We start from the raw sequence: 22,926 nt of genomic DNA, 5'->3' as shown, positions 1-22,926 counted from the left end.
CAGCTTTCTTTTTAGTCCAACTCTCACATCCATACATGACCACTGAAAAAACCATAGCCTTGACTAGATGGACCTTTGTTGACAAAGTAATGTCTCTGCTTTTTAATGTGCTGTCTAGGTTGGTCATAACTTTCCTTCCAAGGAGTAAGCGTCTTTTAATTTCATGGCTGCAGTCACCATCTGCAGTGATTTTGGACCCCACAAAAATAAAGCCAGCCACTGTCTCCACTATTGCCCCATCTATTTGCCATGAAGTGATGAGACCAGATGCCATGATCTTTGTTTTCTGAATGTTGAGGTTTAAGCCAACTTTTTCACTCTCCTCTTTCACTTTCATCAAGAGGCTCTTTAGTTCTTTACTTTCTGCCATAAGGGTGGTGTCATCCACATATCTGAGGTTATTGATATTTCTCCTGGCAATCTTGATTCCACATTGTGCTTCATCCAGCCCAGTGTTTCTCATGATGTACTCTGCATATAAATTAAATAAGCAGGGTGACAATATACAGCCTTGACGTACTCCTTTTCCTATTTGGAACCAGTCTGTTGTTCCATGTCCAGTTCTAACTGTTGCTTCCTGACCTGCATACAGATTTCTCAAGAGGCAGGTCAGGTGGTCTGGTATTCCCATCTCTTTCAGAATTTTCCACAGTTTATTGTGATCCACACAGTCAAAGGCTTTGACGTAGTCAATAAAGCAGAAATAGATATTTTTCTGGAAGTCTCTTGCTTTTTCTATGATCCAGCGGATGTTGGCAGTTTATCTCTGGTTCCTCTGCCTTTTCTAAAACCAGCTTGAACATCTGGAAGTTCATGGTTCACGTACTGCTGAAGCCTGGCTTGGAAAATTTTGAGCATTACTTTGCTAGCGTGTGAGATGAGTGCAATTGTGCAGTAGTTTGAGCATTCTTTGGCATTGCCTTTCTTTGGAGGAATGAAAACTGACTTTTCCAGTCCTGAGGCCACTGCTGAGTTTTCCAGATTTGCTGGCATATTGAGTGCAGCACTTTCACAGCATCATCTTTTCGGATTTGAAATAGCTCAACTGGAATTCCATTACCTCCACTAGCTTTGTTCATAGTGATGCTTCCTAAGGCCCCACTTGACTTCGCATTCCAGGATGTCTGGCTCTAGGTGAGTGATCACACCATCAAGGCTATCTGGGTCGTGAAGATCTTTTTTGTATAGCTCTTCTGTGTATTCTTGCCACCTCTTCTTAATATCTTATGCTTCTGTTAGGTCCATACCATTTCTGTCCTTTATTAGAGCCCATCTTTGCATGAAATGTTCCCTTTGTATCTCTAATTTTCTTGAAGAGATCTCCAGTGTTTTCCGTTTTATTGCTTTCCTCTATTTCTTTGCACTGATCACCGAGGAAGGCTTTCTTTTCTCTCCTTGCTATTCTTTGGAACTCTGCATTCAAATGGGTATAGCTTTCCTTTTCTCCTTTGCTTTTCACTTCTCTTCTTTTCACAGCTATTTGTAAGGCCTCCTCAGACAGACATTTTGCTTTTTTTAATTTCTTTTTTTGGGGATGGTCTTGCTCCCTGTCTGCTGTATAGTGTCATGAACCTCCATCCATAGTTCATCAGGCTCTCTGTCTATCAGGTCTGGTTCCTTAAATCTATTTCTCACTTCCACTGTATGGTCATAAGGGATTTGATTTAGGTCATATCTGAATGGTCTAGTGGTTTTCCCTACTTTCTTCAATTTAAGTCTGAATTTGGTGACTCACAAGGTGGAATCAATATTTCCAGGAGAAATATCGATAACCTCAGATAGGCAGATGACACCACTTTAATGGCAGAAAGTGAAGAGGCACTAAAGAGGCTATTTTGAAGGTGAAAGAGGAGAGTGAAAAAGATGACTTAAAGCTAAGCATTCAGAAAACAAAGATCATGGCCTCTGGTCTCATCACTTCATGGCAAATATATGGAGGAAAAAGTGGAAACTGTGACAGATTTCATTTTGGGGGGCTCCAAAATCACTGTTAGATGGCTTGGTGGGTTCCTAACATTCTGGCAGAGAGAATCATTTTTGGGCTTCCCTGATAGCTCAGTTGGTAAAGAATCCGCCTGCAATGCAGGAGACCATGATTCGATTCCTGGGTCAGGAAGATCCACTGGAGAAGGCCTGTGCTACCCACCCCAATGTTCTTGGCCTTCCCTGTGGCTCAGCTGAGAAAGAATCTGCCTGCAGTGTGGGAGATCTGGGTTTGATCCCTGGGTTGGGAAGATCCCCTGGAGAAGGGAAAGGCTACCCACTCCAGAATTCTGGCCTGGAGAATTCCATGGACTGTATATCCATTGGGTTGCAAAGAGTCCCCATGAATGAGCAACTGTCACTCACTCACTCAAAATCACTGTGGACGATGACTGCAGCCATGAAATTAAAAGATGCTTGCTCCTTGGAGGAAAAGCTATGACTTTGCCAGCAAAGGTCTATGTAGTCAAAGCTATGGATTTACCAGTAGTCGTGTATGGATGTGAGAGTTGGGCCATAGAGAAAGCTGAGCACCACAAAATTGATGCTTTTGAACTGTGATGCTGAAGAAGACTCTTGAGAGTACCTTGGACTGCAAGGAAATCAAACCAGTCAATCCTGAAGGAAATCAGTCCTGAATGTTCATTGGAAGGACTGATGCTGAAGCTGAAACTCCAATACTTTGGCCACCTGATGCGAAGAACCAACTCATTGGAAAAGACCGTGATGCTGAGAAAGATTGAAGGCAGGAGGAGAAGGGGACGACAGAGGATGAGATGGTTGGATGGCATCACCGACTGAGTTGACATGAGTTTGAGTGAGCTCCCGGAGTTGGTGATGGACAGGGAGGCCTGGCATGCTGCAGCCCATGGGGGTCGAAAAGAGTCGGATACAACTGAGCGACTGAACTGAACTGAAGCTGTTTATATATTTTGGAAATCAGTCCCTTTTCGGTCACATCATTTGCAAATATTTGCTCCCATTCTGTAGGTTGCTTTTTCGTTTTTTATGTGGTGGTCTTTGCTGTGTAAAAGCTTTTAAGTTTATTGAGGTTCCATTGATTTACCGTTGTTTTTCTTCCCATTACTCTCACAGGTAATTGCTTCAGTGTATGTCAGAGTATTACGCCTACATTTTCCTCTAGGAGTTTTATATACCTTACAGTTTGGTCTTTAACCCATTTTAAATTTATTTTTGTGTGTGGTGTTAGAGACTGTTGTAATTTCATTCTCTCACCTATAGCTCTTCACTTTTCCCAGCAGTACTTAATGAAGAGACTGTCTTTTTTGCATAGTTTCTTTTCGCCTCCTTTGTCATCCATCAGGTGATCACAGGTGTGTGGATTTATCTCTGGACTTTCTGTCCTCTTCCTGTGATCTATATTTCTGTCTTTGTGCCAGTACCATGCTGTTTTGATTACTGTAGCTTTGTAGTATGAAATAAGGGAGTTTAATTCCTTCAGCTCTGTTTTTTCTTTGTCAGGATTGCTCTGCCTATTGGGGTCTTTTGTGTTTCCATAAAAATATAAGTTTAAAAAATTTTTGTTCCAGTTCTGTGAAGAGTGCCATCTGTAATTTGGTTTGTGCTCAGCCACCCTTCGTGTCCGACTGTTTGCAACCCCATGGGATGTTGTCCGCCAGGCTCCTCTGTCCGTGGAATTTTGCAGGCAAGAATACTGGAGTTGGTTGCCATTTCCTACTCTAGGGGATCTTCCCAACCCAGGGATCAAACCCACGTCTCTTGTGTCTCCTGCATTGGTAGGAGGGTTCTTTACCACTGTGCTATCTGGGAAGCCCTGGTAATTTGATAGGGATTGCTTGAATCTGTAGACTGCCTTGGGTAGTATTATAATTTTAACGATATTAATTTTTCCAATCCAAGAACACAGTATATCTTTACATCTGTTTATGTCATCTTCATAGTTTTCAGAGTACAAGTCTTGTGCCTCCTTAGGAGGATTTATTTCTAGGTATTTTATTCATTTATGATTAAAAATAAAAAACTCTCCAGAAGGTGGATATAAAGGGAACCTACCTCAACATAATAAAAGCCACATATGACAAGTTCACAGCCAACATCATACTCAGTGGTAAAAAGCTGAGAGCGTTTCCTCTAAGATCAAGAACAAGACGAGGATGTCCACTCTAGCCACTTTTATTCAACATAGCTTTGGAAATCTCAGCTACAGCAATCAGAGAAGATTCTTCTAAAAGAATTAAAAGTAATCCAAATTGAAAAAGAAGTAAAACTGCTACTGTTTGCAGGTGACATGATGCTATACATAGAAAATTCTAAAGACTCTTACCAGAAGACTGCTGCAGCTCATTAATAAATTCAGTAAAGTCACGGGATACAAAGTTAAAACAGAAATCTGTTGCATTTCTATACACTAATGACAAAAGTTCAGAAAGAGAAGTTAAGGAAACCATTGCATTTATCATTTCATCAAAAGACTATCTTAAAATACCTAGGAATAAACCTTCCTAACAATGCAGACTCATGGGGTAGCAAAGAGTCGGACATGACTGAGCAACTGAACTGAACTGAACGAGGCAGACACGTACTCTGAAATCTATAAGACGCTGATGAAGGAAATCAAAGATGCACAAGTTTCTGGATAGTCATGGGATTCGTATATTCATCCCTGAAATTTTAGGACTGGCATATTGTCATGACTTGACTTGACGTCATTCGGTGCTCTTTAGAGGGGAACCGTACCCTGGTGGCTCAGCTGGTAGAGAATCTGCCTGCCATGCAGGAGACCTGGGTTTGATCCCTGGGTCGGGAAGACCTTCTGGAGAATGGAAAGGCTACTCCAGTATTCTGGCCTAGAGAATTCCATGAACTATATAGTCAATGGGGTTGCAAAGAGTCGGACACGACTGAGGGACTTTCACTTTGCTTCATACTCTTAGGGTCAGATGCTGGATAATTCAAAGACATCTGTAGGTTTTTCACCTAATACATAAGCAACAGAAACGTAAACCATGACTTGTGATCTCATCTTTTTAGTGTCTTCTGCACTTGTGGCCCTTTGACCCTCTCCCGCCAGGTAGTCCAGGAGTTCTTAAGAATCCATGGCTCTAGGCAGTTGGGCAGTAGTGAATGTTTGGAGTTTCTGGTTGCCAGCTGCTCAATCTGGGACCAGTTTGGATCTGCGCTTCCTTGGAGAGATAACCATAGTCTTATCTCTGCCTGCAAGGTTGAATTCAGTGTGTTGAGGTCTCCATTTGTAAGAATGTAGTGCATTCTGTGAGCCATTGTGGACTTCGTAATCTGGATCGCTCACAGCATTTTAAGTTGAAAGGGTCCTTCTGAACTGAAGAAGTAACGAAATCTCTCTTAAAAATCTTTGACGTTGTGCTCAGAAGGTATCAAAGTAAACCAGATCTCCATGTTTTTCAGTATAGTTTAAATTTTTTCTAAGTATTTCATTGTAGTGGGGAAGAATAGTGATACTCTTGGTCATCTCCTGTTATTCCTCCTTGTAGGCGTCACCACACAGCCCTGAAGGACCCTCCAGCCTTCTCTGTCAACTGGAATAATTGAAACTTGTTTTTTTCCTCCTTCATTGATGAAATCCCGTGGTGACCCGGGGAGTAAACCTTTCCCTGTCTGGATGTCAGGCTGTGTGTGGCCTCCCCTGTTGGTGGAGGTTGTGGGGGTCCCTGCCTGGAGCGGGGGTTGGCCGAGGAGCCCACCCTGTGAGCCTGCCTGCCTGCTCCCCTGCTCTGCTGTGGTCAGACTCCTAATTGCATGAAACAAGGTCGCTTCTCTCAGCTCAGCATAAGGCCTGCTGCTCACAGGCACCTGGTCGGGCCTGGAGGTCCTCCTGCCGCGGGCGGCCTCCCTGAGCCCCTCCCCAGGGGCCCACCCCCCCTCATTCCACCTGCCTGACCCCAGCTCCTCCTCCTCGCCTTTGATGAATGCTTGTGCCTTGTGGTTTAGTTCACGTTTGTCTGAAGTGGACCAGATCGTACTTTTTGCTTGGCTTTATTGTGGCCCAGCTGTGCTGTGAAGGGCTTACTGTTCCCCCTTGGGTTTGTTATCCTTCTGAGGCATGGAGGAGAGGGCTGGACCGGGGATGCAAGGCAGGGGGACCGTGGGGACATGTCCCCTGATGAGGGCCACCTCGCAGGCAAGCTTAGAGATGACCATCTGTCGGGACAGTGCACTTTGTTCAGTTACATGTAAGAAAGTCACATGTGCAATGTGAGTTTAGGGTTAGTGGTTTCAAGGCAGAAAACCTAGTTTTATGTAAAGATTCTCGGCGGAGGAGAGTTTTGAGGGATGTGTGTCAAGTAAAATCCTAGAGCAGAAGTGTATATTTACCATTTTCTAGAATTGTTCTCAGGACATCAAAACAGGTCATGAAGACTGAGTGTCAGCTAAGAGTTAAGCTGAAAGCAACATTCCCAGCCTTCTTCTAATAGCTTTTCCCCTGAGTGAGGTCCTGAGTGGTCCCTCCTGGAAGCCAGATTGCCTGAGGCTGTGGTCGTCACCACTGGCTGGCCTGGGGGCCTGGGCATTTTTCCGGCCTTGTCAGTTCACTATGGGACCCAGAGAGGCTCTTGTACTCCTCCGATTTGTAAAATGAGCAAGTAGGTGGGGTTACGGTTATGGATCGGGCCTCACGGCTGCCTGTGGATTAGAACTGTTTGTTGTTAGTCCAGAAAAGAGGGAAGCCTTCTGTCTGGCCCAGCCTTCTCCAACGCCCCAGCCTCCCCCACGAAGTGTGCTGGGGCAAGGGGCCAGCTGGAGGGGTGGGGACTGGGATGTGCTGGGTGGGGCCTGCAGGCCTGGGCCAGAGGGTTTTGCTCTTTTGGTTAAGAGCACCTGGAGACCCTGGGTGGGCTTTGAAAAGTGGAGATCTCTCTGGCTACAGTGAGGACTATGGTTTGCTGGGTGACAGTGGATACCAAGGTGCCTCAGTGACCCAGGTGAGCGGTGCCGTGGGGATGGAGAGTGGGCGGAGTGCGTGTGGGGGGCTCACAGCGAACTCTCAGAAGTTTGACTTCACAAGCGATTTCCCTGCGGTAGGAGATGCTGCGGGAAGGCTGGAGTGGTGGGCGGTCTGCGTTCCCTGCATGCATCTGTGTGTTTACTACTGACCCGTCCTGCTCCTGCCTGCAGTTTCCTGTGGAGATGGCCCGTAGCCGCTTGTGCGTCACCAGTGTCCCTCCGTCCCGCCGGTGTCTGCTGGGTGCCTGCTCGTCCGGTCTGTTCTGGACGGAGGGTCTCGCGTGCCCCTCTGACCACATCAGGTTTTATCTTGTTAAGATGGGAGCCTGGGGGAGTTTTGAGTAGAGGAGTGATAGGCGGTGACTTAGGTTCTAAAGGGCTTCCCTGATAGCTCACTTGGTAAAAAATCCGCCTGCAATGTGGGAGTCCCCGGTTCTATTCCTGGGTCGGGAATACCTGCAGGAGAAGGGAAAGGTTACCCACTCCAGTATTCTTGGGCTTCCCTTGTGGCTCAGCTGGTAAAGAATCCACCTGCAATGCGGGAGACCTGGGTTCAGTCCCTGGGTTGGGAAGATCCCCTGGAGAAGGGAAGGCTAGCCACTCCATTATTCTGGCCTGGAGAATTCCATGGTCTATATATATAGTCCATGGAGTCGAAGAGGGCTGGATATGACTGAGCAACTTTCACTTTAGGTTCTAAAAGAGTGATTCCAGATGCGTCCTGGGTGTAAAGGGCAGAGGCCAAGGCAGAAGGCCAGTTGGTGGCCTGGTGTCAGGCCCGGGGGGGGCAGTTGACAGGTGTGTCGTGTGCCTTCTTGAGTTTGCTTATGGACTTAGGGTGGGTGAGGGCTGTGGGGAACGGGCTGTGGGCATCTTACCAAGCCCCAGATCTTCCCCATATTGGGCAGGACTGTCCCTCTGCCCACCTGCCATTTTCTTCGCAGTGGATGCTGCCAGAGGCTCTGGCTGACCATTGCCACAGAGGCCCAGGCATGTGAATTTGGGTTTGGACACGTTGAGCCCAAAGTGCCTTGAGACATCCAAGGGGAGGTGCAGGTTAGATGGTTTTACCATAGACATCTGCGCCCCCGAACCAGCTTCTGGGAGTTGTGTGTGTGGGTTGTGGTGGGCGTGGCTGGTGGAGACTAGCCTGAGTCGAGGCTGAGGCCAGGGCCTCAGGGTCCTCTGACATTCGGAAGCTGCAGCCTCCTCCCTAGTGTTGATGCTTACATCTGAGCTGCCCAGTGCATTCGAACAGGGGAGTTCTAAATCCTGTATGCACGGCATTGTTCATTATATGAGTAAGTTCATTCTGGGGTAATTTAAAAACAAACATTAACATCGAAGCAGCATTATTTCATCATTTAATTCTGGCTATTGAACAGTTACTTGGGTAGGAACGAGGCCTTTTGCCCTATTGGAAGCATTGAAAAGCTGAACTAAATTTTTAAAAATACATGGGAAATAAAAGGACTTGTGGGTTCATGACTCACCTGTGGGAAAGGAGGCTTCCTGACCCACTCAATCCGTCTGTGGCACGGCCTCTTGCTCGGTCCCTGGGTTACACAGTGCTGGCTGACCTGTGAGGGGAGGGGGGCAGCAAGGGGGGCGCATGGCCGTGAGGGTCAGAGCCGCAGTGGCCAGCTGAGTCCTGAGTGAGCTGAGTCGGGGTCGATGTCCAGCAAAGGAGTAGAATCTGCTCAGTGGCTCCCAGGGCCAGAATTGCCAGGGGTGTCAGGAGTTTGGACTGCAAATTGGCATGGTGTAAAGAATGCAAGTTTACTCATTGAGCAAATGTTGTTGAGGGTTTTTGATGTGTTAGGTACAATCCCTAGATACTGTGATTGTAACATCAGAGGAACATATATAAATCTTGTGTGTTGCTGGAGATGATCCAGTTTCAAGGAAGTGTCATGTGGAGTGGTTTCTACTTTCAGGAAGCTTGTTCCCCCTGGGTGGCACCCCCCCACCCCCACCCCCGCCCAGTGATCAGATAGAAGGAGCAGCAGTCCAGGTCTGTAACAGAAAGCAGATCAGAAGTTAGTTTATATGATCTTTTGGCATTAATTGGCAGTGTATCCAGTAATGACTGAGTAGCTCTGCCACAAACCTGATTATTAGTAAATACTAACCTTAGCTGGCAATCAGGGACTTCACTGGCGGACCAGTGGTTAAGACTCCTGCTTCTACTGCAGGGGGCGAGGGTTCAATCCCTGGTCGGGTAATTAAGATCCTACATGCCACCAGCACTGCCAAAACCAAAAACCAGCAACAACAAAGAACATGAGCTGGCCCCCGTGCAGCATTTACACGGCACCTGCTCTGTGCTAGGCCTTGTTCTAACTGTGTAGGTTGCGTGTTCTTGTCCTCAGTACCGTCTGCAGTGGAGGCGCTGTCACCCCCGTTCCGTGTTGAGGAATCGGGCGTGGGAAGGCTGTGGGTCTGTGCGGAGCCAGCTGCGCGGCTCTGAGTGAGGGCTGACCCAGACAGCACCCGGGCTCTGGGGGCCGCTTCTGTGCCTGCTGGGGAAGGGGACGGCTGCCCCTCCAGGATCTGGCCTAGAGAATTCCATAGACTGCACAGCCCATGGGGTCACAAAGAGTTGGACACGCCGAGCGACTTTGACTTTCTGTGCCTGTTTCTGCACAGCACTGGGGAGGGAAGGTGCGGGCACCTAGGATGGGGGGCGCTGTTCTCAGACCAGTCTTTGTAGTTTGGAGGATAAATTCCATACACACACACAGTGCTTTCTTGATGTGATCTCTTGAGTTTTTTTAGATTTCTTTGTATTGGGTTTGATCTCAAAGTTACATTACCTAAGGTTTTCCGTTGCCATGAAGACTAAAATACCTCAAAATTTTGAGAGTATTATGGAGTCCATGTAATATTTATTACACATGTTCATTATTTTGGTTGTAACTAATTGGTATCATTCTATTCTTAATTTTACGAAGGCATGGATTTGAATGGAGAAAACATTGAAGTTAGGTTTTCCTGGAAGTCACTTAGCTGGGGACTGCCCATCCCCCAGCACTCATTTCATTTAAACTATTTTGTGTGGTTTTTTTGCCCTGTAAACAGTGATTATCTTATGAGATTAATATAGTAAAGTCAAACAGTGCAGTGTGTGGTTAGAGGCAGAGTTTATTTTAATCTTATGTGTTTCTTAAAGGTCTGATGAGGTCATGTAAATGTTTTAGTTATTTCTCATAGCAGGTGTTCTTTTTTGAAAGAATTGTTCACTGTTCACTCCTTTTTGGCCGCACTGGGTCTTCGGTGCTGTGCATGGGCTTTCTGTCGCTGTGGCGAGCAGGGGCCACTCGCTGGCTGTGACGCATGGGTGTCTCGTCTTGGTGGCTTTTCTGCTGTGGTGTGCAGGCTTCAGGAGGTGTGGCGTGGGTTCAGTAGTTGTGGCTCCCGGGCCCTGGAGTGAGAGGGCTCAGTAGTTGTGGCACAAGACTTAATTGCTGTGTGGCACGTGGGACCTTCCCGGATCAGGGATGGAACCCAGGTCTCCTGCATTAGCAGGTGGACTCTTTACCACTGAGCCACCTGGGAAGTCCTAGGTCTGGAACTTTTAAAGGAGGTAATTCTCTGCTAATGTTTTCAGTTTTTTCATGGTCACTGGTTTAGGTTTGATGTTTCTGCCTGAATCAGTTTTAATCATTCATTAATTAGAATCAGAAAGTGTTTTATCCCTTTTATCTTCCTGTAAAATATACTGACCGAATACACTGGGACACGTTCCTGGACTTGATATGTAGTTAATGTGTGTGCTTTTTGTTTTTCTTAATACTGTCTTATTTTAAAATATTTTCAGTAACCTCCTCCCTTTATATTTGACCTTTTAAAAATTATTTTTATTTATTTTTTTCTCATTTTATCATGAGCTTGTTTTTTTTTTTTTTTTTAATTGTTTGGCTGCATTGTGCTTACATGATCTTGGTTCTCCGACCAGGGATTGAACCCATGCCCTTGGAAGTGGAAGTGCAGAGTTATAACTAATGGACCACAGGGAATTCTTCTCTTTTTTTTAATTTGTAAATTTTATTGAAATAATGTTGATTTACAATGTTGCATTAGTTTCAGGTGTAAAAATTATTTTTTAAATTGTGGTAAAATATATAACATAGATTTGCCATTTTAACCATTTTTAGCATAGAATTCATTGAGATCTACCAAGTTTAAGTACTCTTTATTGTTTAACAATTCTCTTTTATATGTCATTAAACTTTTCATATTTTAAAGTAACTTGGTCCTATTTTCTTATGGGCCTTTCTGAATTGATTTATAATTTTGAGCCAGATTTTTTTTCCTTCAAAATAATATTCGTTGTTAAAGCTGTGAACTTAATTTTAAGTACAGCTTTGGCCGGACACCATCTCAGTTTTGTTGTTCTAAATCTGTTCACTAACCAAATTCCGTTTAGTGCATGTCATTTGCCTAGTTACTATAGTAGCTACTGAGAATTTAATGATGGTCTCTGTACGCTAATATTAATTATTGATGGGACTGTAATTTCGAATTTATTACTTCTTTGTTACAATATTTATATGAGAGAGCTTTGACTGTTGAAGTGAATTGGATTTGAAGTATATGGTTTCAACTTTAATAAATCTTATATTTCTTTTTTTTTTAAGTGAATATGTCCTGTACAACCTATGCCTTTTGAAATGTAAGTTTGTTTGTTTGGTAGCATATTGTTTGATTGGTTTGTGTTTCTGGAGCTTAACAAAAGAAGGCTGCGGTGGAATTTAAATCTTGACATAAATCCAACAATCAAGTCTTATTTAAATTTGTCATTTACGTTTTCGTTTACTTGATTTGTTACAGATTGCTAGGTCCCTGTATGACCTATGGTAAATCCTGTTAAATTTTACTTGGAGACACTAACGCTTTTTGCATTATGTGTTATATTTTTCTGACTTTAATACTGCTCCCCATGTGTCTATTTTATTTGCATCTACCTGCTTTATTTTGCCCGTTTAACATACCTGTCATTTTGTGATGATAGACAGCCGCCATTGACCCCGTGACCCCTCGGAGCCTCTGCTTCCCGAGCAGTCTCTCGCGTTCCGCGGCGGCCCTCTGAGCGGGTGTTTCATGAATCCCGTGGGCAGCCTTCAGCCTTCAGCGACCGCCGTGCTGTATTTCATCCTGAATGTCTGTTTTCTGAGCAGCTGTAGGGTGCGGTGTGGTTTTAAAAAATAAACAAAGAGTGTTTTTTAACACCTTACAGGGTGTCTCTTTCTCAGAAGGAAAAGAGTGAGCTCTGCGAGGGTTGAGTGACGGGTCATGGACCTTGTCAGGAGACGGAGTTGGGATCCAGATCCCAGCATTCTGGCTCCAGAGTCCCAGGCTCTTCATATGAAAACACTGTCCTTCTGCAGTTTTTTCTCATTTCATTTCCATTGATGTTCCATCTATGTGTGTTGGTCTGCCTTTGATAGTGAATGGTGCTGATTGAAGGCATTCTGTTAGTCTGCCCCCACTGACTTATTCCATTGTATCCTTCTTGTGTTTTTCAGAATATTTTATTTAGAAGCATGTTTATGTATAAAAACAAAATTATAGCCGACTAAATTTTGTTTGGGGAGGGAATATAGTTCTGGCGTAATGTTTTATTTTTTCTTCATTCTTTTTCATGACATAAATTCAGAGGGTTGGAAAAAATTTATCAGCATTAATGTTACTATTCTTGGAAGACCTGTCAACATTTTAGAAGGAAGCTTAGATCCACCACCTTATCTAGTCACTGATTGTTGTTTGTTTCATTTTTTTAAAGTTAGACTATTTTGAGAAAGATCTTTATTTGCTTTACACAGCAGTAAAAATTATGTATTATACATTGCATGCGTGTGTGCTCAGTCGTGTCTGAATCTTTGTGACCTCATGGGATGTTGCCTGCCAGGCTCCTCTGTCCATGTGATTTTCCAAGCAAGAATATTGGAGTGAGATACCATTTCCTTCTCCATCATTTTTGTTTGCTTGTTTTTTAACTGTTGCTTCAAAGGCATGAGGAGCCCAGCTGGTCAGGCGAGCTTCTGACACTCCGCAAATGTGTCACCAGTGCGAGCGTTCAGTCCCTGAGTGCTCCGACTCCTAGCCTGTCAGAGCCCGAGTGGTGGAGGCGGGAAGGAAGCACCTTCTGGATTGGTCACTAGGTGTCGGCGAGATGCTCCTCTCATTCGGACCCTTCTTTCCCGGACATTAGGAGACACAGTAGCGCCTGTTGGTCATCTGTGCGGTGTGTGTAAAGCTCGGCTTTGTGGGGCAGCTCTTTAACCCCAGAGCCTCCTGTCTGCTGCGGTGAGTTCTCAGGAGCCAGTGCTGCCGAAGGATCCCGTGTGTGGCCGACGAGCGGCGCCTCACCTCACTGTTACCCTGAAACGAGCTCCTGGGTCCATATTGTATCCTAACAGTGGATAAGACACTCAGGGTCCCTGGGTGATGACGTTCAGGAGCAGGCACACTGGATTAAGCTGGGTCCAATGAGGAGACAAAACCATGTACTAGTCATTTACACCAGAGAGGCTTAGTGTATTAAGGAATTATTAAGCTGTGATAGGAGAAAAACTGTCAACTGGAAGGAGAGCTCTATACTCTAACTCAGGGCTATTACCCAAAGGACACACGGGAAGGGGACTACTTGGCAGGGCTGGAGTTGACACCGTGTTGGAGCCGATACGGTTGCAGCTGGATTGCCTGGGCCAGAGCTGGTTCACGGTTCCCGGGCACACAGGAGCAGCCTGGGGCACAGGCGCGCTGAGGCTACAGAGGTGGCCAGGGGCCCTCTGTAGGTGTGCGTCCTGGGGGTGTGCTGTCTGCTTCAAGGGCCACAGGAAGTACCCGTTGGGCTTTGGGTGAGCCAGGGTGGCTGGAGAGGGGCACAGAGACTCAGGGTGCCCCTGCTGCAGCCCGCTGCTGGTGCAGACGTCCCTTGTGTGTGAACTCCTGCCCTCGCGTGTGTCCCTGGCCAGCCAGCCCTGGGGGCAGGGACCGAGGAGGGGGCGCAGGAAGTGGTAGCCACGGCCGGGGCACCGGTCCTGCACTCTGGGGCTCCCAGTTGCGTTTCTGCTTCCCAGTCCTGGGGCTGGAGGGAGCACGTGCTGCTAGATGCTGGAGAAGCTCTGCCCTGCAGACACATCCCGGGTGGGAAGCCAGGTCGGCCTTGGTGCGCCTTCGCGTCCTTGAGCGGAGGTATCACTGCGCCCTTGCTGCCACAGCCCTTTGTTCAGGAGCTTGCTGAGAGGTGGTGAGAGAGGCCACGGGCCGCGCAGGGCAGGTCGTCTTGCCCCCGCTTCTGCGGTGGGTGTCGCCGCGACGCTCTCAGGGCACAGGCCCACTTGCGCTCCGTGCCCACCAGCCTCACATGCCTTCTCTAGGTCTCTTTGCTACCAGTTAGCCCTCCCTGTTCTTTCCAGACTCCTGACCGTCCCTGCCAGTGAGTTAGTGTGGATTTGCCCCTCTGGCCAGGTCTGCTTCCTGACCAAGGGTGCGCTGAGCGCGCTTCCCGAAGGTCGGCTCCCTGGAGGGAGTCCCCTGCGCGGAGCCTTGGGGACCACTGAGTGCCAGGCATGCTGCAGCCATCCCGGGCTGAGCCGGCTTGTCGTGATGGTTGGCTGTCCACAGTCGCCAGATCTTTCCTTAGTTACTGATCGTAAGGAACTCGCCACGAGGCCATAGGTTTTTGGAGATGTGGCCGTGCAATATATGTGTGATGTCAGGGTCTTCTCACACAAGTTACCCTCCTGGGAAGGTCGGGTGCTTCCTGTGTCAGGCGGTCAGCCTTTTCCTGTCTGCTGCCTTCACTTTGAAAGCCACTGGGTGTGATGGTGTTCAGCCCAGGAAGACTGGAGGGTCTCCTCCTCGTTCATTCAGTGGGCCTTGCCTGCCCTAGGAGCGATATCATGGAAGGTGTTAGTGGGAGGACTGTGATTGAGACAGAGCCTCTGGTCTCGCAGTCTGCAGTCGGTTCACTGGGGGGAGGCCGAGACAAGTGTGCCCACCGGAAAAGTCGTGAGAAGTGCTGTGCGAGCAGGAAGAGCGTGTCACTAACCGTGAGCCTGGGAGAGAGCCGGAGCAGAATGAGTCAGGTTTTAAACGGGGATGATGCGGGAATCATATGAAAGATGAGGGCGGTTCTCCAGGTGGGCCATGAGAGGAGGTTTCCCTCCCAGACCCTCCCAGGATGTCGGCTCGCAGAGAGGCGTTAATTGCAGTGCTATGAGTACATGGCCTGAATTCAGACTGCCTGGGTCTGAGTCCTCATCTGTGATGTTGGCTGAGGTTGCTTAGCGGCTCTGCTCACAGCGCCTCATCACAGTTACGGGAGGAAGTGGGCTGTGCATCTAGCACAGTGCCGGGCGCCGTGTCAGCTGTAAGGCCGGACACTCGTCTCCCCTCCTGATGTTCATGACCTGAATCAGGCTGCTCCCTGCCGTTTTCCCAGGGGCCAGAGCGCAGAGCACCCTGCCGGGCTTCAGGAGATGCTGCCTGCGTGCACGGAAGAGCTCAGGGCACTTTTCTGACGGTGAGGTGTAGCTCAGGGCTCTTTTCTGACGGTGAGGTGTGTTTCTGGCAGTGCGTTTTGCCTGCATTTACTGTGACCCCCCCAGGCAAGAGCAGAACGGACACTCCTGACGGCACGATCACTTGGCAGCTGCTTGTGCGCCGGTGTGAACGCGCGTCAGCAGGCGTGGCCCAGTCAAGTCTGGGGGGGTCGTGCTCAACTGCGGGATCCCAGCCCCTTACCACGTGCTTCCAGAAGAGCCAGCTTCTCTGCGGCTGGAGGGGCCAGGGGCGGCAGTCTCCTCTCACTTAGCGAGGCACAAACACTGTGAGTATTTTTTAAAAGCTAATTGTATCAACTCCCAAAACAGTAATTAAAAATATGTGTGTCTTGAGGGAATATGAATACAGTGCCAGGGTGGAATGTTCATAGTGATTTTTTTCTCTTGGCTGTGCCGCAAGGCTTGTGGGATCTTAGTTCCTTGACCAGGGATTGAACCCTGGCCCTTGGCAGTGACAGCAGAGTCCTATCTGCTAGACTGCCAGAGAGTTCCCTGGTTCACAGTGATTTTAAACCTTTGGTCTGACAATCTTTGGTCCGATGACAGTGAGCCCCGCCTTGGGGGTCGGGCCTCTGCTCCTGTGTGACTCGGGCTCATTTGTGGGTCCCTCACTCGGTGCCAGGGAGGGGCTCTGGGCACCTCCCTCCTCACCCAGGCCTGCGAGGCAGGTGTTTGAAGCCAAGGAGCCTGAGGCAGAAGGTTAGGTGAAACCCATGGTGCCGTGCTAGTAAATGAAACTGGGCAGTCTGGCCTTGGAGCAGGCATTCTTAACCGTGCCTTGCTGTCATTAGTAGACTTTCTCTTTTTTCACTTTGAAAAATACACTTTATCGAGGTATAATTTGCACACGGTATGCATGCACTTTAAGAGTACAATTCTGTGAGTATTGGCAAGTGACCATCGCCCCAGTCAAGGGTTAGAAAATGCCCATCACCCAGAGCTCCTCGTCGCCTTTGCCAGCCCATCCACTCTCCCCTGTCCAAGGCAGCTGGAGGGGTCACGGATGGGACGTGATTAACGTTGATCATCTTGCTACCACTTTTCTGTGTTAGTTACGTTTGCACTTCCTTTTCTTTTGCCTGTGCTTCTGCCCCTTTAGGGTTTAATTTAGCATGTTTTGTAATTCCATTGTCTCTCTTCTATTGACTTATCATTAGATTAGTGAAAAAGTAATTGTGGTTTTGGACTGTGAATTTTAAATCATTGTAACTAGACTCAAACACATCTTTATTAATCAAGATAAGAACCACTACAATCAACACATTTTTGCCAATGAGAAATAAGTTTGTTTATTCCTGTAGTCTAAAAATCCATGCTTCAGGATGCAACAAACTCTTGGAAAGTATTTTTTGCTTCCTGCTGGTTATGGGAGCATTCTCCCTGCAAAAAAGTTGTCAAAGTGCTTAAAGAAGTGATAGTTGGTTGTTGAGAGGTCAGGTGAATATGGTGGATGAGGCACAACTTCATAGTTCAGCTTTCGAAGCATCGGTTATGTGATGCGCGGTTGGCCATTGTGGGGGAGAACGGGGCCCATTCTGATAGGTGCCGGCTGCAAGTGCTGCATTTGGGCGCATCTCATCGACTTGCCGAGCATACCTATCAGATGTAATAATGGTTTTGCCAGGATTCAGAAAGCTGTAGTGGATCAGATGGGCAGCAGACCACCAAATAGTGATCATGACCTTTGTGGTGCAAGTTTAGCTTGTGCTCTGGAGGAGCTTCTCGGTCCAGCCACTGAGTTGGTCATAGCTGGTTTTCATATATAGACCACTTTTCATCACATGTCACAAGACAATCAAGAAATAGTTCATTGTTGTTGGATAGAATAGGCTTCCCTTATAACTCAGTCAGTAAATAATCTGCCTGCAATGCAAGAGACCCGGGTTTGATTCCTGGGTTGGGAAAATCCCTTGGAGAGGAAAATGGCAACCCATTCTAGTATTCTTGGCTGGAGAATCCCATGGACAGAGGATAGAATTAGGGAAGACTGCACGTCATTGGAAGGACTGATGCTGAAGCTGAAACTCCAGTACTTTGGCCACCTGATGTGAAGAGCTGACTCATCGGCAAAGACCCTGATTCTGGGAAAGATTGAAGGTGGGAGGAGAAGGGGACGACAGAGGATGAGATGGTTGGATGGCATCACCAACTCTATGGACATGAGTTTGAGTAAACCCCAAGAGTGGATGAAGGACAGGGAGGCCTGGTGTGCTGCAGTCGATGGGGTCAAGGAGTCAGACACGACTGAGCGACTGAACTGAACACTTCAAAATGATGTGTTTTTTTTTTTTTTTTTTAATTTTCTGTCAGCTCATGAAGCACCCACTTAACAAGCTTTTTCAGCTTTCTGGTTTGGTTCAAATGCTGAATGACTGTAGAATGGTCGAGGTTGCGTTCTTTGCAACTTCTTGAATAGTTGCAAGAAGATCAGCTTCAGTGACCCTCTCAGTTGATCATTGTCAACCTCCGATGGCCAGCCCCTGAGTCCCTCATCTTTAAGGCTCCTGTATCCTTTGTAAAATTTCTTGAACCACCACTACACTGTATGTTCATAAGCAGTTCCTGGGCCAAATGCACTGTTGATATTGTGAGTTGTTTCTGCTGTTTTACAACCCATTTTGAACTTGCGTAAGAAAATCACTCAAATTTGCTTTTTTCTCTAGTATGTTCCTGGTCTAAAATATAAAATAAACAGCAAGTAGTAAGTCATTAGTGAAAAAACATAAAGCGAGAAATGCACATTAAAATGATGTATAACAGTGCTTGCTTCAGCAGCACGTGTACTAAAATGATATATAACATAACATATTTATTTACGAATATATTCCAGTATCAGACAGGAAAGTTCAACATTGCAAAACTGCAATTACTTCTGCACCAAACTTTTAATGTATGGTTGTCTTTGCATTTACCAGACACATTTTAAGTTAATCCAGAGTTTACCTTCAAAGGTACACAATTGCTTCACAGTGTATGGTGAGGGAGGACCTTACACGGTGTATTCCCAGTTCCTCTTTGTTCTGTTGACGATATTCATTTTACTTTTACAAATGTTATAAACACAGAATACATTTGCTATTTTTTCTTCTGAAAGTCAGTCACACTTTAGTGCAGTTTTTTAAAGGGGGAAAACTGATCTTATTTTACTTTCACTGTATTCCATTCTCAGGACTCTTCATTTCTTTGAGTAGGTCCAAGTTTCAGTCTTAAGCTATGTTTTTTCTGCTCAAAATGTTTTAACATTTCTTGCAGGTTAAGTCTCCTAGCAATGCATTTCTTCAGTGTTTCTTTCTGAGGAAGTCTTTATTTCTCCATTACTTCTTTCAAGATATCTTTGCTAGGTATAGGATTTTTAGTTAACAGGTTTAAATTTTTTTGTTTATTTTTGGTTTATATGGATTTCCACAAGAGGCCAATTCTAATTCTTATCTTTGTTATACTGTGTGTGGTATTTAACCTTTTATCCCTGGCTGCCTTTAAGATGTTCACTTTTTTGTTTTCAGCAGTTTGGAAGTGATATGACCAGGTTTTTTACATTGTTTATCATTTTGTTTGTTTATCCCGTTTGATGTTTTTTCTGTACTTCTTGGATTTGAGGTTTAGTGTCTGTCATTAATTTTGGAAATCTCTCAACCACTGCTTCTTCTGATCTTTGTTCACCTCTTCTGATGACCAGTTTGTTAGAATGTTTTGTATGTGAGAATGTCTTATATTGTCTCACTTAGTGGGTATTCTGTCCAAGCTCCCATCACCACTCATTTTTCTCTTTGTTTTTCAGTTGGGGTGATTTCCATTGACCTATCTACAGCTTCACTGAAGAGAAATGTTTTTGTTTTTCTGCTGAAATTACTCATCTGATTTTCCATGCTGTTTGTCTTTTCTTTTATAGTTGTTAATACAGTAACCGTAGTAACTTTAAATTCCCTGTCAGATCGTCCCAAAACCTGCCTCATATCTGAGTCGTCTTGTTGTTTTTGCCATGCTGTGGCAAATACAGGATCTTAGTACCCTGACCAGGGATTGAAACCACGCCTCCTGCAGTTTGAGTATTGAATCTTAACCACTGGACTGCTAGGGAAGTCTCTCTGAGTCTTGTTTTGATGGTTGCTTTGTCTTTTGGGAGTGTGGTGTTTCTGGTTTTTTTTTTTTTAATGCTTTTTGTCTGCCTTATAATTATTTTTCAGAACCGCACGTGTTGTATAGGACAGTTGTTTATATGCCTGGAAACGGGCGCAGATAGGCTTTCACTGCTGTTGTTTGGATTCCTTTTGTTAGGAGCTGGGCTCCGTTTAGAATTTGTTGTTGGCATGCTTGTGTCAGAGCTCTGCAGCCTCCTGATTTCCCCTGCGATACCTGTGTGTAGTGTGGGGGGCGGTTCCCGGAGCTGTGTCTTCACTCTGAGTCTTCCTACCTCACCCGGCGTCTCCTCACTCCCTTGCTCCTCTCTGTCCCTCTCCCAGCAGCCTTCCACTTTAGCTGTTCCTTGAAGCTCTTCGTAAGGTGTTTTGTTTCTTTGGCCACGGCATGTGGCTGGTGGAATCTTAGCTCCCCAACCAGGGATTGAACCCACACCCTCAGCAGTGGAAGTGCAGGGTCCTAACCACTGGGCCCCACTTGAAGCTTTCCGACTCGGACGTGAGCGGGAGTGGGGTGGTGCTGTCTCCTTGTCCTGAGAGGCTGAGCCTTCTGTATGTGTTGACCCTGAGTCTTGGGGTGCAGTCCTCTCAGCTCTTCCACCCCTTCCTTGGCTGTAGTTGGGGGCTCCCTGTGAAATCTTACCCTCTCTCCAGGAGTAGCTCCCCCAGCCCCCTTTTCCTTCCTCCTCTTGCAGTGAGGTTCAGCAGAGTCTTCCCCTGGGCGGTGTGGACAGGGGAGGCCTTTTTCCTTCAGGCCTTTTCTCCACAGTAGACGTGGAGAAGGATCGGGATGGAATTTCTTGCCCCTCAGACTTGGCTGCTGCTCCCCTCCCCAGTTCTGCACCAACCCCAGTGCTTGTGAGGGCTCTTGCAGATCTTTCCAGTGACCTCTCAGTGAGTTTCCTAGGGACGTTGCAGAGGGGCACAGGTCCCCCAGCTTCTGCGGCCGTAGATGTCGTCCTGCCCGCCAGCCCTCAGCCCTGCCCCGCATCCTCTGTGCTCAGTGAGCCCTTCTCACCAGCATCAGGCACCTCAGCCTCAGGTGAGTGCGTGCACTCTCTCTTCTTGCAGGCAGTTGGATTTTGGGCCAGTTTGCTCTGTTAGTCAGTTCCTGATGGGTTCCCCCAAAAGTCACGGCCTGGAGTTAGTTTGGTTGGTTTTACTGTACAGGTGGGAGCATTGCTCCTCCCAGCCGCCTCCGTCCGAGCTGAAGCCAGGAGGAGCCGTGTCACCAGGGATTTCAGTTTCATGAAGTCCAGCTTGTCAAATGCGGTTAGTGCTCTTGGGGTCCTCCCAAATGTCTCTACCCCAAGGTTGAAATCTTGTCTAAGTAGAAAAATCTTCTAATATTTTGTCTTCTCTGAGGTTGGGGAGATTTTCTTCTTTGTTTTCTTATTAAAGTGTCATAATTTTAACTTTCATGTGGAGGTTTGTTACCCATTTCAAGCTGTTGTTGTTGTTTTAAATTTTGGTGTATGGTCTGTGGTAAGGTTGGAGGTGTGTCGTGTCTGACTTGGGATCCCATGGACTGAAGCCCACCAGGCTCCTCTGTCATGGGATTCTCCAGGTAAGAACACTGGAGTGGGTTGCCATGCAGTCTTCCCAACTCAGGGATCGAACCCGCATCTCTTATGTCTCCTGCATTGACAGGCAGGCTCTTTACCACTAGCGCCACCTGGGAAGCCCAGGGTTGGAGGTTACGCTCCCCTCCCCCCCATATGGATATCCAGCTGTGTTATTGAGAAGCCTCTCCTTTCCCCATGGGATTACCTTGTTCCTTTGTCAAACATGTTTTTTCAAAGCTGCTTATTGTTAAATTTCATAGACGTGCATACAGTAAGTGTATACGTATTTTACATGTGTACTCATTCGCTAAGTCGTATCCGACTCTTTTGTGACCCAATGGACTGTAGCACTCCAGATTCCTCTGTTCGTGGGGTTTCCCAGGTAAAAATACTGAAGTGGTTGTCATTTCCTTCTCAAGGGGATGACCCTGACCCAGGGATTGAACCTGCGTCTCCTACTTGAGCAGGTTGATTCTTTACCACTGCATCACCTGGGAGGCTTACAATAAGTGTTCAGCTTTGCAAATTATCCTAGTATGATCCCTGGTATCAGCACTATTCAGATAGAGAAACAGAACATTTTGAGGACTCCAAAAGCCCACGAAGGCTACGTCTTGGATACAGTTCCCTTTCTTTCCTTTCATGAGTAACCACTGAACATGTATTCCTAAGCACTACAGTTCTGTCTTTTTAACTTTACATACTTGGAAGTTTGCAACATATAGTTGTTGGTGTATATAGCTCCTTTTACTCAGTGTTTTTAAGGTTTGTTTAGAACTTTGCTAAAGTTTGTCCAGCTCCAAACTGGACTAAAATTTTGGATTTTGACAGGAATTCTGCACAAATCATGTGTTCTTTGCAGCACATCATCTTAGGAGTCTGTGACATTGGTTTGTTACATGACAGGTGTTGGTAACTCTTCACACTTGGTTAAGGTGGTGTCTGACCAGTGTCTTCACTGTAAAGTTAATAATGTTTTGTGTTAAGTAATAGTCTTTTGTAGAGAAATATTTTATCATCATAACTATCCTGATTCTCATCAAGCTTTCTCCCTCTAATTTAGCATCCAGTAGTACTTCTTGGTTGAATCAATTAATACAGTGGTAGCAAAATGGTGATGATCTAATTCCGCCATCCCTTCTGTATTTATTGACATTCTGCAGCAAGCTAGAACTTTCTTTTCTTCCTTGTTGTTTGTATACTCCTGGCGTAATTATGGACTTATGGTTTCCTGTTGGGTTTTTGGTGTGGTTTCCTGTTTTACACAGTGTATCAAATGGAGCAGTGGGAACCCCTTCCGGCTGGCTGCTGAATCCTCATTTTCTGAATATTTGCTCACTTTACCGTACCAGATGTTCGTTCTCACCTCGAGTCTTCCCTTCCACAGGCCTGAGATCAGCCGTCCATCCAAGGAGCCCTGGTTCAAGTGGACAGTAGTATTTACAAGTAAAACATGAATCTGTTGAAACCTGGGGTTCACACTGAATCTTCAGTTCCAGTCCAACATTTGGAGTTTATCATTAGCCTTCCTTCTTGCTGTGTTTGTGTGTCTCTTCTGCAGTGAAAACCTGGCTGCGTCATCTTCAGCATGTTTACTTCTTAGGTCGGTTCTGCCGTGTGCGCGGGTCTCTGCCTGCCCGCTGCACTCCCGGCGCCGGCACACCTCCAGCAGACGGCGCTCCCTCTCAGCGCCGCGGCGCACACCAG

At 46.5% G+C, this 22,926-nt stretch overlaps 1 protein-coding gene across 1 annotated transcript in view; it reads left to right on the top strand.

The window, feature by feature from the left end:
• The window catches only part of FAM193A (family with sequence similarity 193 member A), a 148,275-nt gene that overhangs the window by 24,872 nt on the left and 100,477 nt on the right, over positions 1-22,926 (top strand). The gene's annotated exons all lie outside the window — the stretch shown is intronic.

This window comes from Cervus canadensis, chromosome 26 (assembly GCF_019320065.1).
Source record: "Cervus canadensis isolate Bull #8, Minnesota chromosome 26, ASM1932006v1, whole genome shotgun sequence".
Classification (NCBI taxonomy): Eukaryota; Metazoa; Chordata; class Mammalia; order Artiodactyla; family Cervidae; genus Cervus; species Cervus canadensis.
This window is presented reverse-complemented; position numbering and strand designations above follow the sequence as displayed.